The sequence below is a fragment of the Pyrgilauda ruficollis genome, unplaced genomic scaffold (assembly GCF_017590135.1).
Source record: "Pyrgilauda ruficollis isolate IOZ18807 unplaced genomic scaffold, ASM1759013v1 scaffold11, whole genome shotgun sequence".
NCBI lineage: Eukaryota > Metazoa > Chordata > Aves > Passeriformes > Passeridae > Pyrgilauda > Pyrgilauda ruficollis.
This window is the reverse complement of record NW_024509210.1, coordinates 12,331,948-12,352,500: the sequence shown is the minus strand read 5'-3', so window position 1 is coordinate 12,352,500 and position 20,553 is coordinate 12,331,948. Positions and strand designations below refer to the sequence as shown.

At 39.9% G+C, this 20,553-nt stretch overlaps 1 long non-coding RNA gene across 1 annotated transcript in view; it reads right to left on the bottom strand.

Moving 5' to 3' along the window:
• LOC121357280 overlaps positions 1-20,553 on the bottom strand; it is a 40,984-nt gene that overhangs the window by 16,003 nt on the left and 4,428 nt on the right. The window contains exon 2 of the long non-coding RNA XR_005955709.1: positions 8,329-8,505. This is a non-coding gene — a long non-coding RNA (uncharacterized LOC121357280). The remainder of the gene's footprint in view (positions 1-8,328; positions 8,506-20,553) is intronic.

Sequence of the window (20,553 nt, the reverse complement as noted above, 5' to 3'; positions counted from 1 at the left end):
ATATTTTTATAATACTCCACTCTCAATTTCCAGTAAGAGGTAAGAAAAGCCAAAATGCACATTGCAGGGCCCTTATAAATAGTTAACATCTAAACAACACTCCTACAAGAAGAACTTGTAAATAAATGCTAAGTAGCAGGCTAAAAGTTACAGAGGGATTCAGTCAGCAATCACTACACAGAGACTTCAATAATTCATGGAAGCCTCATCCAGATCTCTAGGTATCCAAAGACTTAAAGTGTAAGCAAACCAATAGGTCAACAATGTAGTCTTTTCTATTAATCTAATAGGGGCTTTAAAAGCTATCTGGTTAGACTGGCTGTCTTGCCATCTTTTAAAGATTTTTGTGGTCTCTTGTCATGCCAAGTCTTAGCTTTCTCCAGGACAAAAGTGCTGAATAGAATGTTGAACAAGTTTAGGGCTGTCTGTTGCTTGATTTTTAGCACACTTAAAAGCCTGGATTAAAACCCTTGCCTTTTATCCCTTCACTTTCATTTGAACGAGGACTTGACATTCTCTCTTGCAGTAAGTAATTTCAAAGGTCTCTATTTTAAGTGATTTTGTCACAAGTATTGGACTAACAGATCGAAAGACAAAAGACCAGGCAACAGAGAGCATATAACAGAGGAGAACAGTAGAGCAGCCTTTCATTCACCTAACCATGATTCAGCTAGTGGTTATAAATGTAGACTTGGTATAAATGCTGACTGTAACTTCACCAATACGTTTCTCTGTAGATTGTAATGGTAGTCTCTCCCAAAATCTATAGATGTCTGCTTTGCAGATGCACTAAGCTGAACAAACCCAAGGGTCAGAGCAATGCGATGGCACCAAGATTTAAAACAATGTTCTAGAAATGGAAGGTCCACCTGCTGTCCACTACCCTTTGAGTCAGCTACAGGTTATTGCATAGAAGGTAATTCTAGATCCAGTCTAGGAGCTGGGTTGTGGAAGCTGGTGAATTCAGCTATACAGAGCTTTTAAAGAGGGAACAGTATATATAGAAGTATAATAGCTAGGTGCCTGTACATTCTGGAAATTGGTCTGTGACTGTCAAACTCACCTGAATGCAAATACTAAATACATAATGTCAGCCTATTATTGTCTACATAATACCCACAACATCAGGAGTAGATCACTTGTATGTAGTGAACCCTAGCAGTAAGAACAACCAGAGCAACCACAGAGTTAACCGTAAAGAACCCATTTCCAGTGTTCATGAGAGTAAGGAGGCCGAAAAAAGTAACCACACACACATCTATTGTTACAGCTCATATTACATATAAAGGCTTAGAGGTACCAAAGCGTCATGAGCTGTGTTCCTCAGCAAGTTTCAGTTCCAGTTTCAGAAGTTTCTATGGCAACTGAATTGCTAATCCACATGGTTTTTATTGCAATTCATGCTACAGATCACATTTGGCAAATACCACAAGCTCTCAATTTATGGCTAATTGATTTTGCGCAAATGGGATATGAAGTCCCATTTGCTGGGTTGCAGGGATTACATTGGTTTTGTATTTTCATACACTGCTTCTTTTAATCACAAATATGAAAACCCAGATATTTTAAACAGAACTTTACTAATGCATTCAAGTACAATTTAAAAGAAGCAGACAGGCTCAATATCTGATACTGAGAGCCTTGAATATCCCTTGTGTTACTTTCCCCACACATTTCTTGTTTGCATGGGCATTAGTGGGCAGGACTTGCCTACAGCTCACAGCTTGCAGAGGCTCCAGCTCCAGGCCAGCAATGCCATGGGTTATAGAAGTGTGGGACAGCAAATAGGACAGCAAAGGATGCACAGAACTCACCATGGCCTGGCTCCATACAAAGGCCACTTGCTAGAAGCTGCTCTAGTAAAAGAATGTTTCTTTAAAAATAAAAGGTGCCATAGCTCTCTAAGGGATATTTTATGGCAGATTCACTCCCTTTAAGGAATGTGGTTATTTCTCCCCATTCAAGTGTCTTTATCTGCTTCCAACTATAAATTATTTTGAACTATTAAAATTCACCAGTTTTAACATTCAAAGATATTATAATCAATTTCATAACATTGCTTAAATTAAAATAAGCTAATTTGAAGCTCAGACTTGAAAAAGAAAAACCAGTATTTAACAGTTTTGAATATTTAGCAGTCTTAAAAATAGGACTTCTTTCATTTTTTCAATAATTACTATTTGTACCATAATTATAGTTTGTCTATAATTTCAGTAATCCTTAAGAGCTTAGCTGCAAATAGAGTGTGCTTGTTCAGTACAAGAATGCTTCCAACAAGAGGCAAACATTCAAAATCTCTTCATACACAGAGTTTAAAAGATCCCCATGCATGTGGGGATGGATGAAGAAAACACACATATATCATTACTACAAATTCAAAGCCTGCAAAACAAAGTATAATGGGACAACACAGGCTAGTGCCTTCAAAGAGGCCCAAACATTCAGAAAGTATTTGAGGTATTAGTGTTTGGTATTTGGTAAACTTCATTCTGAAATTTACACAAGTCCCATCTCTCTGAATGTTCTCAGCTCAATTTTGGAGGAAGCAATTTCATTTTCCATTTTTATCACTTAACCCTGAACCTTTTCCTTAGGCCACTTATTACCAGCATCACACCAACAAGTCTCCCAGAGGTAAAGTTTTCCTCTGCAATAGTCTTTGGACCCAGCCAAGGATTTCCGCAAGACTTCTACCCAGAAACTCTGTCCTAGTCATATGAGTTACTGCAAAACCATGTCTCCAACAAGCTCTGTTATCCTGGACACAGTATCAGCTGAAAGACTTAAGACATATCAGTGCCTACATGCTGTTTACATACTCCTCAAGGAGCCTTTTTAGAAGTTTGTACACAGTATGTAACTTTTTTCCTCTGGATCACAAGTACAAGATACGGTATTGCCCTGGCCTGTAATTTCAATGTAAAAGCCTCCATCATATCCGTGATTTATTACCCATACACAATTTCTACTACTTTAGGTGTAATCTTTAGACAACAAAAGAGGAATACTTGAACCTAGCACAATTCTGTTAAGATCAAACATAAGCCTTTTCAGGTGGCCAATAACTGCATTTCTTAGCTTGCGGAGTGCAAGCTACTGAACATCTAATTAATTAATTTAGCATGTGGATAAGAAATATCCATTAAAATACAGGACTTTTCATGCAGGCAAGCTAAAAACTGTGGAGATCCATTGTGAAGTCTGTTCAAAACCGTAGTTCAGTTTCTGGGAGAGTTCTATTTTCATGGAGTGGAAACTACAATAACAAATCCAAGGTTCAGTACTTCTGTTCCTTTCTAGTCTGCCATAGCTCTTTTAGTTCAATGCCTCTCCAATTTCAGTTACAATATCCTTCCAAAAGGAACGTTTCTGTGCTTAGATTTTTTCATGCCATATCAATCCTTTACATACTAAAACCTGAGTCACATGACAGAAATGAAAAAATGTTCTAAAGAACTGGAAAGGGAAAAAAAAAAAAGGAAAAAGATTCCATAGATTGCTTTACAACAGAGCTATAGAATTTGCAAATTGATTTTGTTGTGTCAGCCACTAATCTGTGCTTTTGTATTGTGATATTATTCTACAGTTGCCAGCACACACAGCAATACAATGCTTTAGCACCTCATCAACTGCATTAGAAAAATAAGGGCATTTATAATTTAAAATGGACAGTAGATGACTACGTCTTGGTACAATTTCAGATGTTTCACAGCAAATATTTTCAGTTGATACTCACCCTCCTTTCCCCTTCAATTTTCTTCTCAACATACAATTACCCATTGAACACAAGAATTTGATCCTTGAATGAAAAAGAAAACTAGCAATTCAGCACTCTGTAGACTCTTTCCTCAATCTGTGAAAAGTACTTGAAGCCCTAGTAACAGTGAAAATCACAAAATAGAAGGTCTTCTCTATTATAGGGCAACCAGGCAACTTTGTGCTCATCAGCAGTTGAAATACATGCTGCATGACAAGTTTGGAAGCATCGTTTCTGGGAATTGGAGATTTTAAATATCAATAACTAAATGTAGTAAGTGTTTTTGGTGTTTCCAGATACTTTCCCTTTTTGAAAAAAGGGAAATATGGAGGATTAAAAACATCCACAGGTGGTATGACTTTTGTAAAATAATTCGATTTCTAAGAGAATTCAACAGACTTCTGAAAGTGTTAAACAGAAAAAATTCAAACTTGTAGGACACTGGTAGCTCATAAGTAGAATCACCATTCTACCAGAGTTTCCTCAAGTTGTAGTACCTGAATATCATTATGTGCAATCAACCTTATGCAAGGTGTAACATAAACCACCCAACCACCTACCCCCCCACCCAAACTATAAAGAACACAGCACCCTTCCAAAGCTCAGACTGTGCTAAGCAAGCACAGATATCTGTAAGGCAACAGCATTTGGCATTCAATTCTTAGCCTCCATTTCTACATTTCTTTCTCATTCCTTTCCCCTGCTTTCTTGGGATAAAGTCAATGAAGGTAAACATAAAGGTAAAAGAAATTAAAAGCAAGAACAAACTACCACTTAAGTTACTTCAGCAGTACATCTTGGCAACTCAAGATCTTTCTTAAGATCATGCCATTATCAACTACCTCAGATAAGCACCTTCTTCACCCTGGGCCTGCAGGAGGACATTGCAGATATGTACTGATGCCAGATGGTTTCCAGCTCCTTTCAGGCAGCACATACAGGTCACTGAAACTGCCTTCCAAAAAGACCTTAGAAAAATCTGGTGAACACTTAGTCCATGTGCTACTCTGTGTTTGCTGTGATGCTTCCTGAAGTCTTCTGTAAAGTCTTTCTTAATTTCCATAAAGACAGCTCCGTCCAACAACACAGACACTACTTCCTCCAAATAAAAGACAGCTCATACTGGGCTGGTAACTGGGGGTCTCCTATTCTCTGCATTGACACTGCCTTAAAAATGAATGGAGGGGAATCCATATCTCTAGCTACTATCCTTTGACTTCAGTTATAACAACTGTTCTGTAGTTCCAGGAATGCCCATCTGAGCAGCCTGGCCTGAGCCAGCATTCCTAGTGCAGTAGCCAAAACCACAATATTTGCAGATTATTCTCTCAACTGCCTGGAGGAACATATCATCTTCCGGCAGAATGCAGAGGAATTAACGGTTTTGAAAACTCAACATAGTAAAGAAGGAATCAAACACTAGCAAGCTAACAACAGACTAGCAGGTTTCCAGGAAACAGCAGATAACATTCTGGTCTCGTGCCCTGTAGTGCACTATGCTACCAAAACAAATCACTTAGTGACATAAAGCATCAAATGAACACTGAAAACCATCTTCTTTCTGCTTTTATGTTATTTCATGAAAGGAGGCTGTACACAGGTCTTCCATGTCATAGGAAGCATCAAACTACTGCCTCTCTGGGCACACTGCTACTTTTTCTGCAAATGCAGCATGCAAAAACTTATAAGATCACAGGTTCAAGGTCAGAAAACACTGCTAGGATGATCTGGCCCAAACATTGACCTAGTACCAATGGTTCAACATTCAACCATATCCCCAGGTACCACATGCCTTATTGAACACTTCTGGGTGATTTCACTACTTCCCAGGGCAGCAAATTCCAATGCTTGACCACCTTGTAAGTGAAGAAATTTTTCTTAATATCCAATCTAAACCTTCCCTGCTGCAACTTGAGACCATTTTCTCTTGTCCTGTCACTTGCTACTTGGCAAAAGAGACTGACTTCACTACAGCTTCCTTTCAGGCAGGTGCAGAAAGCAATGTCTCCTCTGAGCCTCCTTTTCTCCAGGCTAAACAACCCAAACTCCCTCAGCTGCTCCTCAGAAGACCTGTGCTCCAGACCCTTCACCAGCTCAGTATAATGTTCTTCAGAAACAGAGAGATTGCCACCATGTGGATCTCCAGCCCCACTGGTTGTCAGTTATTCCGACAAAGTTAACTCCTGGTCCTACTGTAAAGCAGGGCACCAAAATGCCATTCTGTAGTTCTCAAACATGCAAGATGTTTGCTTGCATGTTTTAGTCCTAACTGGGATGGGGAAAGATTTGCTACAGAGATAAGTAGTGTAAACTGTTATATTTAGTGTTTCTAGAATCATACATAGAGAGGTTTTAGGCAAATAATGATCAAAATAAAATGTGAATGTGTGTGTGGGGGAAATGTGATGGTAATTGGGGAGGAAAGAAAAACCACAATTTATTAAATTAGCAATAAATTTCAGAACTTATAAAGTTTAAATTTATCACATAGCATTCTGTCCAGATCATTTTAATCCACTACAAGAGTATATAACACCACTCTGTGTGGGAAGAATAAGGAGTCGCATCTCAAGACAATTTAAGGATGGATGCTTTAAATCCTAACCCTTGCTAGGAATGGATTCACAGCTCAGAGAGCTCTCGAGTCAGAACATACTGGTTTGTGCCTATTTTGGAAAATATTCTGCACTGCCAAAAGAGAAAGGTCAACCTCAAATACCATTAACTGCATGACAGTGTTACACAGCATGATCTCTCACTTGCCCATCACAAACCATCTTCTCTGTCTTTCAGGTGACCTGTACTTACTGAACAAATATTTAAGTACTTGTAACAAACTTAGGACTCGTGACTTAAACTGATCTTTACTGGTACTCACCCTACGGGAAGACTAAATGAGGAATGAAGGGAAGGGCTAGATCCTAAGTTGTTCCCTTGTGTGTTCTGCAGTGCCCTTATTTAGTATATTTCCATTCTGTGGCTGTTGATTTGATTTTCTGAAGAATTTTGTGCTCAGCAGTACACACCTAACTGTACAGTGCCTGGCAGTGTGCCCAACCAGCCTGGCAGTGTCTACTGCTATTTATACTGGAGATATTCCACATCTCACAACAACTGTCTATGACCTTCTCCAGACAGGTATCATGACAGAGAACACTTACCCAATTCCCCCCCTCCCCGGCAGCTGCTTTAGCACACAGACAATTGCATGGAAACTCATCTCTGGGGACACACAGGAGCCTGCTGCAGAATCACTCATTGCATAATATTCTATTAACATTTATTGTTATTTTCCAAAAATTATAGTGAAATTATTCTTAGAAGGACTCCTACCAATACATTCTGAACCAGCAGGTACAGGGAATCTAGATGCCAAATTTGCCCTTTTCATCACATGTTAAACTCATGAAAGAGGATCCAAAATTCAAAAATCATGTCCAACTTTGAAAAGTAATTTGATCCAAAAGACACAAATCAAAGCTTCCCAAAGGTTATATTGTATAAATACTGTGTTTTTTCAGCTGGAGGTGGTTTTGAGCTACTTTAATTTAATTAATTACCTTTCAGATAAATATATAATGCTAGACATACACAATGTCAAAACAGAACTGTATATTCCAAGTAATAGTTATCTTTTAAGGCTGTTAACTCTGCCAGTGAAAATTGTATTTCCAGAACATTACATTTGAGCTAGGCCAGATAGGCTCTTCATTTCTTATTTTTTTTTGTTTTTTAACTTGTTAATGCAACAGAATACTCCATGAAGAAGTATACAATAAAGAGAACATTCTTCTTCCCGCCCTTCAAAATCAGTCTGGCTGCAAAAAAGAAAAACAACCAAAAAAACCATCTGAAACATCATGATGTCAAGATGAACAAGTGATGTCAAGAACACCATGAAATAGCTTTTTTTTCTCTATACCAAGACTTCATTTAGTATACAGTACCTGTGAGTGCAGACTCTGACCATTCTGCTCAGCTTGGATAATGAGCCAGTGGTCAAAGACTTAGGAACACTTTCTTGGTAACAGCATTGGGTGCTTAAGGGACTCAAAGGGTCATCTGAATGCTGTGAATAGAAAAGTCACCATCCGAAGAGCATATAATTTTATATATGATTGGAAGAAGAAAGCATTTGTCACATTTTATAGGCAGAAAATGAAAGCACACAGTTACAATAGGATCACAAGATCAGTGGTTGAACCTGCATATTTAAACCAACATAATTGTTCATATTATTTTGCTGGACTTTTCATTTCTCCAGTCTAACAGTACCCAGTAACAGAATAAATTACAGACAAATTCAGCAGTTCAGATATCATGTTTAACTTGTAATGAGCATCAGAACCAGCTTCTGTGACCGCAATTTGAAGGAATAGAAAGACAATTCAGCATAAGTTCAAGCTTCCAAATGCTTTTCTTGCAAACATAAGATTAGGACTGAAGGAAATAAGCTGGTTTACAAGTCTGCAGAATTTTCTGAGCAGCAAGAATTCTAATAGAGGATTTACCAAATAGATACACTAAGACCAACTTCGTGTTTCTAAGCTATGTCAGGGATTCTCACATACCTTCATCTTGTAGCTTTGTGTTTCCTTCTTCACTGATTTATTTTCTTGCTATTTAAAATTTCCAGCAGCAGTGAAAACTGGATCTTGCTGTTCATCCAGAATCCAGCATAAGCAATCTTGCTTACAAGTTCTTCCATCTTTTTTCTTAGTCTCTTCCTTTTTCCTCAGCACCTGGGTCTCCAATGAAACCAAGAAGAAAAAGCTTTCTCACCAGATATATTCAGACATTTCACAGCCAAATCCCCAGAATTTTGATGTCTTTACACTAGTACCACTACAGATACCTCAGTTATCCATTACACTGGGCACACTCCAATTCCCAGCTTGCTCCTAGCCCCCAGCTCTCCAGTAAACCATTTTGTCTATTCTCCATACTAAGAAGAGAAATGGCCTTCTAGGAATAAAATTACAATATACCTCTTCAAATCAATGGCATTGTACATATAAAGTCAACAGACTCCATCATCCTACTTTGCTATTGTACAGCTGTGTCCTCTGCTGTAAAAGCCCTCAAGTATTGATACTTCTTAGCATCAATTACCATCTCAACAAAACTGAGGCTGACTGTTGGTCTGAAACATCTGGCAATGCTTTGAAGATCTGTTTAAATATTTTTAACAGTGCTTGCTGTGGGTAAAAGAAAGCCCCATGAAATGTGGATAAACAGCATAGCCTCATACACATAAAACACAACTTAAAAGGTTCTTCCTAAGCTGTGCATTGAACCTTGCAGTGCCTCTGGCTCATCATTTCATCTGCTCTGCCCTGCCACTTTCTTCTGCAAGAAGTCCCTTCCTGTGGGGCCTCAATAATGCCACACACTATGGTGTTCCACATTGCTTTGTGGAGAAATTAGAAGCCACTCCCATTGCCCTCTCTGACACATAGCAAAGGCAGCCAAAGTTCCTGAAAGTGGAGGCAAAAAGGTTGGTGTCTTTAGGGAGTTGATTGTATCAAGATTGCCTGTGTGAATGCCTGCATGCTTGAGTTGTGTAACAGGCTAGGGAGTGTGCTCCTAGAAGTGGTTCCCTTCTCTGAGGAAAGGAGTACCACCCAGAGATGTTTGGATTGCGGGTGGATCTATCAGTTCTTCAGATGTTCATGAGCCAGTCCTCAAGCCTCATCCCTCAGTTTGAAAAGGTCACACATGACGTACAGGGTAATGTGTTATTTACTATTAGTTTTGGTACTTTGGATAACGGGGGTTTTTATTCCTTTGGGAAGACATTTTCACAGTGCAGAGTTATCTTTCCATCCCTTACAATAGTTGAGAAGGAATTGCAAGTAGGGATTACTGGCTGGCCTGTAAACCAGAACCAGCCAAATGTGGCAGCTCATATTCACTAGCTTGCTTTGCATGCAGTTCCCAGATGTCAGGAAACCCAAGAAAGAAAGTCACTTGCCCAAATAAATTTCTCAAAATTACTGTAATACAAAGTCATCAACTTTCAACTCATTCAGTCATATGGACAGGCATCTACAGAGCTGATATGTAACTCTCATTATTTTCCTGCTACAAATAACAGGGACTTAAAAGTCCCACCACACGAGATAATTTACTTACATAAAGGAACATTAACTCCTTTCTGTCCTCCCTGTAGAACAGAAGTTACACTGCTCATCAGCAAAACTGAAAACAGGAAATGTCAGTAAAACACAACAGTCTTTCAAAATGCAACATAAAAAATGCAAAAAAAAAAAAAAAATAGGTGCCAAAACTTTGAAGACTAATTCCTCCTAAGTAAGAAACAGCTTTTTTAGTCCATGTGATGCCACCAGCTGACTAATCCTGATGATTCACATAGGCAGGTGGAGTTAAAATAGCTTTTCAGGGAAACACTCTTGCATTTTTACATAAAGAACACTTGTACACTTTTGACTAAATTAGTACTTAAGGAACATGTGTTGAGCAGCCTGATACCAATGCTTCAGAAGATTCAGATGAATGAACCCAGGCTTTCAAAAAACCCTGTATTGCAACACAGTACTTCAGAAGTAAGGTTAGGAGACTGAACCAGTCAGTTAGGAGACACAACCAGTTTTCATACAACAGGCAGGTCTTCGATCAACCAAAAGCAGCTGAAACTTGACTGGACCAAGAACACCTGGAAGTTCACTACCCTAAAACACATTGCCCTATTCACAACACAGTATCTAACCTTATGCATGTATCTCCAACTCTACAGATATAAACTGCATGAAGATAGTCAGAAAAAATGCTTAGAGGTACATCGTTAGCTTCTCTTTAATGGAAAAACAAAGTGGTTTAATTTGTGTCATACTAGATATTTTAGGCACACCCTACCTTGCTATGAGCTGCAATTCTTATTATTTGTTTATGCATATGTTCTCAGCCTCCTCACTCCTGACCCACACACCAAAAACAGAGCAGAACAGGATCACAGATTCCCAGTACAAGTGTGCATCCCAAGTAAGGTGCATTGTTATATTTAATTCTTTTCTAGTTGCCAGTGCATTTCTCTGTGCTAAATTTCAACCCAGTCTCAGGACTGAGAGACCCAAGTACCTCTTCATATAAAAACACTTCTTGTTACAGTTCTATATACACACAATTCTTCTGTTTTGCCAGTTGCTAGAAGACTAAAAGCAGATAAGACCTCACTAGTAGATCTGGTCAAAAAATGAAAAAGAAATCACATCGGCTCAGTCCTATCTACTCTAACTTCTAGTCTAGTCTGACTAATCCAGTAATTTAGTGCACTAACGAGGACTACAAGCAGTAAAGGCCCTTAATCTTCTTTTCCAAGGTAACCTAGAACCTAGAGAACTTGAGGTAAAGCACAGACCTTTTGGGCTTCCAGTACTCCTCCTCACAAGGCAGAAGTTCTAGGTTGGGAATCTCAAAGCTTCCTAATTCTAATCAGCTGTTCTGCCTTGCTCAATCCTTCATTGTGTAATAAGCAACACATGATTTCATGTAACAATTCCCATGTCCAAGGGGTTACATAAAAATTTCCAATTTACAGATAACTGTGAACGCTAGGTTTATTCTGAATTGGGGTAGACTTGAGCTAAGATTTCCTGTGAACCAGAAATATTTCAAATTAATAATGCTCAAGAAAAAACACTGCTTGTAATTTGGTTTGTTAGAGCATCAGTAAGTGTTTGGGGCACTGCAAAAGGCTTCTTAAGGGTAGCACTTAAACACCCAACAAGTACAGAAAAGAGGTTGACCTCAGCAATTTAGGTTTTGTTGAATCAAAGTGTTTCACAATGCCAGAGATGGAGAGAAAAACTGTGATAAATAATACAGCCATTATTTAAAAGATGGTGTCCTGGACTTACAGATCATCCATTCTGATAAGGGAATAAAGAATACAATCTGAGGTCAAACCAGACTGAAAAAGAAATCACCTCATTAGAGAGTAACATGCCTGCTGCTCCTTGAACCACCGAAGTTTTCCTGGCATTTTCTAGACAATAATCAGCATGTCTTGCTTGTTGTGATTTTGTCTGTGTTTATAGACAGACAACTGGTGTCAGATTATGCTTAGTCCCTCTGTGAGGACAGAGTTCCTTACAGCTACATTAAAGCAAGTATATCTAGTTTCAGCTAGATTAAATCTCAATAGCTTGTTTAGCTAGACCCCTCAGTGTTAAATGCAGTGTCCTAACTAATCTTGTAGGAGTTGTTTAAAATCAGGTATTGGAGGCTTACTCTCACTTATACAGCTATAAGTACAACTATGCAGCTATAGAACAACTATATAGCCCATCAGCTGTTCCATCCCACAGCATGTTGCTATGGTTTCATTAACTTGAAGCTGAAGCCAATACCCCAGTTCTTTAGAGCTACCCACTGAGGCTTCTTTAAATGGATGAAGGATGAAGAAAGTCTCCTCTTCTACCAGACCTCACAAGGCCTGGAGCAGTGAGCAAATTAAAGCTCAAATGTCTCCCAAAACCAGCTCTAGCCAAGCCATACAAACCAAGCAGTTGGCAATGCAGTGATCTTGCTCAAGATGCAGCCAAACTGAATCCTAGGAAACACTGGGAAAGAGATTTTTGTGGCAGTGCTCTTTCCCAGGATGCATTCTTGGTAGCACAGTTGATGCATATTTAATACAATGTCAAACTTCTAGGGAGAATCAGATACTCTTAATCAAGCTGAGGTTTTCAATGGCCTCCCCTGGATCCTATCTCCCAAGAGCTGTGTCTGCTTTCACCATGGTCATGCCACCTCATTAGAGTAATATCAGGATAATAATTTACCAGGATTGTGACATGTCCAAGTCAGTGCTTTTGGAACTCCCAGAGAAGATATTGAAAACGTGGTGAACAAACACCTTTCGAAGGACATCTCCTGTTCATTAGGAGTGCTCCATGGCCACTAATGTTAACTTAGTTCAATATATATCACATCACAGCATGCTTCTGAGAAAGCACATGCTGAGGATTTTTAAGTGCAAATGACTCTTCTTCTTCAGCAATCTTTCTTCACCACTATTTTCCATTGGGATCTTGGATTTCAGATGGCAACAGTTATGAAATGAGATTACCTGTTCCTTGGATTCAGCCATGCTGGAGTTTATGCAAAGGAGATCAATTATATTGTGTTATTTCCATGGGCACAGACTTCATGGGAGCAGTAAAGGCAGAGCCCCTTCTGAACTTGCTGAGGGAAGAAACCCAGTGTCAAAGCCAGTCCAAGTAAATAGTCACATATACAAACATGTATTTCTTTGAATTTAGGGTTGTATGGAAAAGGTTGGTATCTTTGCCACTTGCTCTTCTCTCTGTCTCAAGCTCTAGAAAATTTTAATTTCACAAGACATCCTGGTATCAATTACCCTGGACAGAAGGCCTACCCAGGCAGGAATATCACAGTCAATGAGATAAGAATATGTCCCAGCATGTACTGCAGCACAACCAGCATTTGTTTAGCTTTTCTCCTGAGCACTGACACTTGGTATTTCTCACCCTGAACAAAGTTATCCAGACTGATTGACTGTCTCCAGAAGAGCAGCAAATAGCTGCTTATATCCTGGTGATTTCTGTGATTACAGTCTGACTTAAGAGCCCATCATCTCAGTTCTAGTTATGGACCAAGCATCTCTGTGGCCCAGGAAAGCTGTTTAGTTTCTTTGTCCTCACCTTCTCTCGCTGTCAGGATCTGGAGAATGACCAAGTGTTTAAGCCACAGTTTCACAGAAACTGTTATAGAACAGCATCATAGGCTGTACTTTTAACACAGCCTGAACTAATCTAAACTGCTGGCCAGCACAGTCCTGCTCTGTCCCTGCCTCAGAGTGCCACACCCCCCTTCTTGGCACTAACAGAAGGGACACCAAGAAAGTTATTAATTTTCTCACCAGATCTCAGAGCAAAGATGGCACTATATGAGGACAGCTAAGGGCCAGAACTAGCAAATGGAAAGGCAAGGAAAAATATGTGGCCAATTAGATCAACTTCAGTCATCACAAGAGCATAGATTTTGTAATTCTTGAATCTTACGAGCATCTGAAACATTTTTTCAAGTGCAAGTATTGGATGCAGTATGGAAAGTGTGAATGGAAGGCCAGAGCAAAGTCTGTGAAAGAGTTTTCACTATTAAAGCTAAACAGAAATTATTGGGAAAGGACAAAATTAGACTCCCCTGCTATTATGAACAGAAGAAGTTCTGTTGTTGCCTACAGCAGCCCTCACAGCCAGAAATGGAAGGCCCAGAAGCTGAAGTGAGGTGGCAGACAGATGAGATGGGTCCTCTGGTTGGCAGAGCACTAGAACAGAAGGAGTGCAACTTGTCCACACAGCAAGTCAGAAGCTGAACTATGTGGCTGCCCTTCTCTTTTCCTATATAATCTTTAACATTTTTAGCCATTCAGTCTGGTGCTTTCTAGGCTAAGCATCTGTTAGAGCTTATTTTGGCTTTGCTTCAGGTCACAGTCTTGCTCTTGGGAAGGTATTTTGCCAAATGAAATAGAAACCTTTTGGCTCCAGTGCTTGTGAGCAGATATTTAAAATATTGTTTTTGTCAAGGACAACTTCTTTTGATGGGCTGCAAAAGAGCCAAATTCAACTTGATACATTATTACAATCCCTGGAAGCTCTGGTTTGTATTGATTAAAGGGCAGTGGAAATCAAAGATTTCATTTTAATGGAGCAGTCTTTGAGCCTTTGCAGAAGTTCTATCCCAAAACCCAGAACTTGTGGTGACACAAACTGGACATTGCTTAAAACAATTAAGCACCATGTTCTCTTTGCATAGCATGTGTCCTATAATTTGACTTCAGCTGACAAAACAAATGTGCTTAGCAACAGCTAAGATACGTTAAAATCAGTACTGCCATGAACCCACAGTCAGAATTATGTCTTAGGAAAGGCTTTCCATTACACAGGAAACACAATTCTAGTTCCCATGCTGAACAAAGATAATGACTGAACACTACATAGCATAAGCCATGTTAAATACTGGACTGTGCTCCAAGTCACTACAGAGATAGTTGTATCTGCTTGACTACCTCAGTTGCAGCAAAATATTGACATACTCTTCCCCATGATATTGACATGCAACACAACAGCATAGAGAACTGCCATGAGAAAGCAGACTGAAAAGAAGTATATAAAAGTTTTCAAGGAAAGTGAATAAAAAGAGAATGAAGAAGTGTTCCAGCCTAAAAATGGTTTCTGCAAAACTCCAGCTGACATGGAGTCTCATCACCTTTGGAGAGTTCTGTTATAGGATTCACACTCAAGCACTTCAAGGTGAAGTTTTGCTAACTTGCTGTAGCCAAACATGAGCAGCTCTACAGTTCTTAACCAACGACTCCTACATTTCTGTGAGCCTTTATATACCCATAAAAAAAGTACAAGGCTCCCACAGAAATGAGAAATATGTTCCACACGTTACCTTTTTCCCCACAGCCCTCAGATTTACTGTAGATGGTGGCATGACTGATCATCTGACTACCATCTGTCCAACATCTGCTTCTTAGTGAAACCACCCTGCAAATATAGTTAGCTGCCTCTAGGCTGCCAGTATTCATCATGAATACCCTGCTATATATTGAAGCTATCACTAATGCTGCTCCCTTAAAAAGATTCAGCATACTGACAGAGCCTGAGATCTCTGGTGGGGATGTGTGACAGTGATGCTATATTGCCATTAGCTTTTTTTTTCACTCAAATATCCTAACAATCCTCTAAACTCTGAAAGTAAATCACAGTAGCTTGTTTGAAATCCAAAAAAGAAAAGCCAAAGAAAAAAGAAAACAACAACAACAACAATTTAAAAAAATACAACCCACAAGAACAGAACCTAAAGCCAAATCCAGGAACCCAGGAATTTTTGCAAGACTTGCAACAAAATTACATGCTTGGCATCATACTTCTGATGGCAAGACAGTAGCATGGCATCGTACAGAGGAGAAAGATTTTAGGCTCTGGACAGCTACAAACAACTGATGGTGCTTCAGTCATTTTAATGCCCAGAGCTTGCTACGAATTACATTTAGGATTCCCCTTCTGTCCCCTAAAGGCATAGGTAAGCTGAGCCAAACCACTGACTATTCCTGATTTCTATCTGAACTGTAAACCCTTTGGAGCTATATATCCTTTTGTGTCTCTATAGCTCTATCTAAATAGAAATAATATTTCAGTCTGCCAGAAATCCAGATCCCAGACTCAAGAAAGCTACTGAAGATTTAAGGTGCCATGACCCAAATTCTGCTTGCAAAGTGAGTTGCTTGCAAACTCCCTCTAGACTCATAAATATAGTTCTGTTTCCAATAACATGATTCTATTTAATGCCTTCTGCATTTAAACCCATAATCCTTTAATAACTTTGGGAATATTTGAAGATATTAAAAGAAAAAAAGAAAAAAAACAAAAACAAAACCCACACAACCCAACCAGAAAGCAGTTGGGCATCCCTGAAGTTGACAGTTTATATGAATAAGCCATAGGACAATAAAAGGCTAGACTGACCAAAGTAATAACTCCCAACACTGACTTGAAGAAATTAAAAGCAGGCCAGGAAGCTTAATTCTAAATGTGTTTGCAATTGATCTTTGTTCCTGACTGTGTTTAATGGTTAGCTGTTTGAGAAACCCTCTGGGGTTCTGCTAGTTGATTTCAAACTGAGAAACAAGCAGCAGTACCACAGAGAGAGAGACGCTTTTCTTTTCAAGAGACTGAATTTAAACACTGCTGAAAGGTCCCATACTACTAGTCTCAGAAAAACGATTTCTAGGCAGAGCTAGATAAGGGAAGGTGACAGGGCATGGTGAGGGATAGCTCCCATAAATGTACCATTGGCAGAAGGCAGCCTTGCTGGTAGCTACAGAAACAAATGAGTGGGATGATATTTCAGTGGTGAATCAGCTTGGTTTTTATTCCAATGTAAAAAAAAAAAAAAAAAGCAAAGGGATGTCATCCAGAATAGAAAATGGCAAATGCCAAATTTTTGAAAAAGAAAACACAGAAAATCCACAGAGAAAAAAAAAAAAAACAAAAAAAAAAAAAAAAAAACCAAACAAACTGTGGAAATTCTGAACTTCTCATGTCAAATTACACTGTAAAAGTTGTGAAATTGTAGCTGCAAATAGAAATTTAACTTTTCAAAATGGGCCCGGAAATCAAACCTGAACAGTCTAATTAAGTGTGTTTATGTACTCCCCTCTCTGCCACAATAACTCAAGTTGAGCAGTGCTGTGAAGACCTGTGATTCAGCTGGAGTACTGGGCAGCTGGAATCAACTCTTTGTTTGTGCAGACCAGTCCAACCAGCCTGATGCAGTTTGCTCAGCCAATGCTGTATCATGCTTTCTGATGCAGAAAGGCAAATTGGCAATCAGAATACAGAAGGTGAATTCATATGTCAGTGCTCATGGTATTTCAAATCTAGACAGATTGGTTAGGACAGCATTTAGCAAAGAGCAACCCTTTCAAGGTTTGATACAAGACGAAATCAAATTTTGCTGCTGCACCTGAGATCTCAGCAGCATGAACTCATCTCAGCTGAAGAATTATTTCTTATTGGGAAACAGTATGGACACAATAGTCTTCTCCTTAGTGTAGCTGAAGACTTCCTCTCTTTCCAAAGTGCACAGTGTCTGGGTCAGGAAATGCCCTCTTAAGCTTCCTCTCAAAGCTGTTTCCTCAAAGGGTAAGGTCTTTCCTGCCTTCCCTCAGAAAACTGTGCATATCCTACACATGAACCTGTCCTCTACAGCAACATCAGTCATATTTTGCAGAAGTGAGAAACAGATCTAAAGGTTAAATGTCTTCCCCCAGAGTCAGTGGAACAGACAGGGGGATATCACCATCCTAGTTGTTATCAAACACTTCACATTGTAAGAGCTAAAGCACTACCCAAAGTATGTCTCTGACATTTTTCCACTATATGGAGGCCTTGCCTTAACATCGCCCAAATGCCAGCAACAAAAACACACTGGGCCCTCAGGTCTCCCAGGCTCCTACACAGAAACTGTCCCCTGCATTTTATTCTCACTGTTCCTTTCCAGCTCCTATTTCTATATGTAAATCAGTATCTTCTTACCTTCTCCCTCACTGCCCACTTACTCATCCAACACATGATGCAGCTGCCTCAAACTGGAAAAGAAAAACTGCTGAGAGCTGTGAAGGGACAGGAAACACTGTCAGACCCCGGTGATATAAAAATCATATAATTCTTGGAGTTCACAAAACAACATTTTTGCCATTCCATATCTTGACAGGCCTCCCTCCACCATCAAATGAAATATGTATTTCCCATTCTAGTTACTTCATTTCTGCATGCAGACTTTGTCTCAAGACACCAAATCAAACGTTTGTGCTGAATGACACAGCAAACATTGCCAGTCTCAAAAGTCTTGTTCAACACTTTAGAGGACATATGCAATTTTGGTCTGGGCTGAAATGTACAGAAAATGGTCATTTTGACCCATGCCATAAAGGGCACCAAAGAAAAGGACTTGCTTACTGATAGGAGCAGTAAAGCTGTAAAGTGATTGTATAAGAACAAGGGACTGGAAAATGAGATTATCTTCCCAACAAATAGCACACTGACACATTAGCTGTTAGAAGTGTTAGAAATTTTTAACATTTGAAATCTGCCTGCACAAGAACTTTCGCATTTATCTGCTATCAGTGGCATTACACTTAATTTTATTTGGATATCAGGTATTAGAGGATACAGCTCTTCTCTGTTACATATGCTTTTAAGTCAAAAACAGTAGCAGCAAGTTACCAGACAAAGGAACACTGTGTTTAAGGCTGCCTGCCAGAGATGACTTATTCCAGTTGATTACATGGAAAGGACAGTAGTGCTGCCACACTTCTACCCCATACTCCCTGGGGAAGAGAAAAAGCCAAGAGTCATATCCAGGTTTTCTTCAGTTCACACTGCATTGGATAGGCAGGAAGAATATAATACAATGACACAAGGTTTGATCTTGCAGAGTAGTGCACCTAACTGCTTTGCTAGGTCAGTGCAAGCACATTCTATCTTAGTTTTAAGTGCAAGTAGTATAGCTCTCATTTGAAAGCTGACTCAGTCCATTATTTGAGTCAAAAGCAGAAAAGAATCATTATTTTAGATCATCAAGAAGCAGGAATGTCTTGAGAGATTGGGAAGTTCATGCTCTCAAAGACCCAAAACACCTTTCATGTCCATATATTTCAGTAAAATTTGGGGTTGTACTATCACATTATCACATCTTAAGGTTGCATAGTCTTAGTATCTATAAGTAAATTTCTCCATGACATTCCTATGGGAAATGAAGGTAGGATTTTATTACTTATGAGGAATTAAGGTACAATTGCAGTAAAATTAACAAATTCTACCTCATTGATTCAACCTTAATGTTACTAACATAAGAACCTTAGAAAGTTTCTTAAGAAAGTTACTAACTTTTATTTTTTATTACATGTATTTCACTGCTGCGTGAAATACGTGTAATGAACACTGGTGGGAAAAGCCGTACGCACAGATTCCCACTTACGCTACTGACTTCAGAGCCGGCAGAGCGAAGTCAGCAATGCACTAGCAGTGAGTGGTTAGCGGGCTGCGGTGTGCCGGCTGCTCTCACCGCCCCGGTGTCGGCGGCGAGCGGAGCCGCGGTGCCGGCCGGCAATGGCCCGCGGCTGGGCCGGCCACGGCCCGCGGCTGGCGGCAACGGCCGGCAATGGCCCGCGGCTGGGCCGGCAATGGCCCGCGGCTGGGCCGGCCGGGGCCCGGCGGGCGGCGCGCGCCCTCTGGCGGGGAGAGCCGCGCATCCCCCGCAATGGGGGCCGGCCCCGCAGCGCCCGCTCCCACCGGGACAAGGACGGGCACGACAGGCAGCGCCTTCGGATCTCCCGGTGTCCGCACCATAAAATACACTGCTGCCTTTTTATAGAATATTAGGACTAGCATTTTCAGTCAGGTAACGCACCCAGGAAAAGAGGGTGAGCACACGACTGTACAGACTACGGGAAAGGCATGGTATGAGACAACAGAAGACTTTCGGAGTATTGCAGAACCATAGATTCATTTACTTTGAAAAAGACCACTGAGAGGATCAAGTTCAGTTAACCTGTCACTACCGAGTCCACTACTAAGCCATTTCCCCAAGTACCACACCTACACATGCTACTTCCCTGTTCCAATGTTTGACAACCCTTTCAGTGAGTATTTTTTTTCCAATATCCAATCTAATCTTGGTGCAACTTGAGGTTATTTCCACTTTCAGAATAAAAGCAGTTAGCCACGGATCCCAATACTATGCAGTGATTTACAAAATTACAACAAAAAGCACAACACCAAACCTACTTTCTGTTCTTGAAGAGCCTGTTCCAAGTTATTACTGATACATTCCCACTAAAACCTAAGGGGTTATGGTACTGCAACATCAAAAATTTGCCTTTCAAATCAAAATGTCTTTTACTGCAGTTTTTAAAGGTAGTTCACCCATCTTTTTCTGACAGATCTCTCACTGGAAGCAGTGGAAATCTACATGCAAGAACTAAATAAAAGCCGCTAAATAAATAGGTTTTGGGACATATTTTTGACAATTTAAAAACTTCAACACTTCTCTGAGCCAAACATTTGTACCATTTGGGGATTGCTTGGGGTTTAGGATACTTTATTTCCACAGCCATTCTTTAGTGAGTATGTGTTTCCATTTTCCCTCCTCAGCGAGTATAAAACTCTGACCATGAAAGTATCTGTTGCCCTACGCATGCCAGCCTGTGGGCATTGCTCTCTGTTAGCTTTCACTGCAAG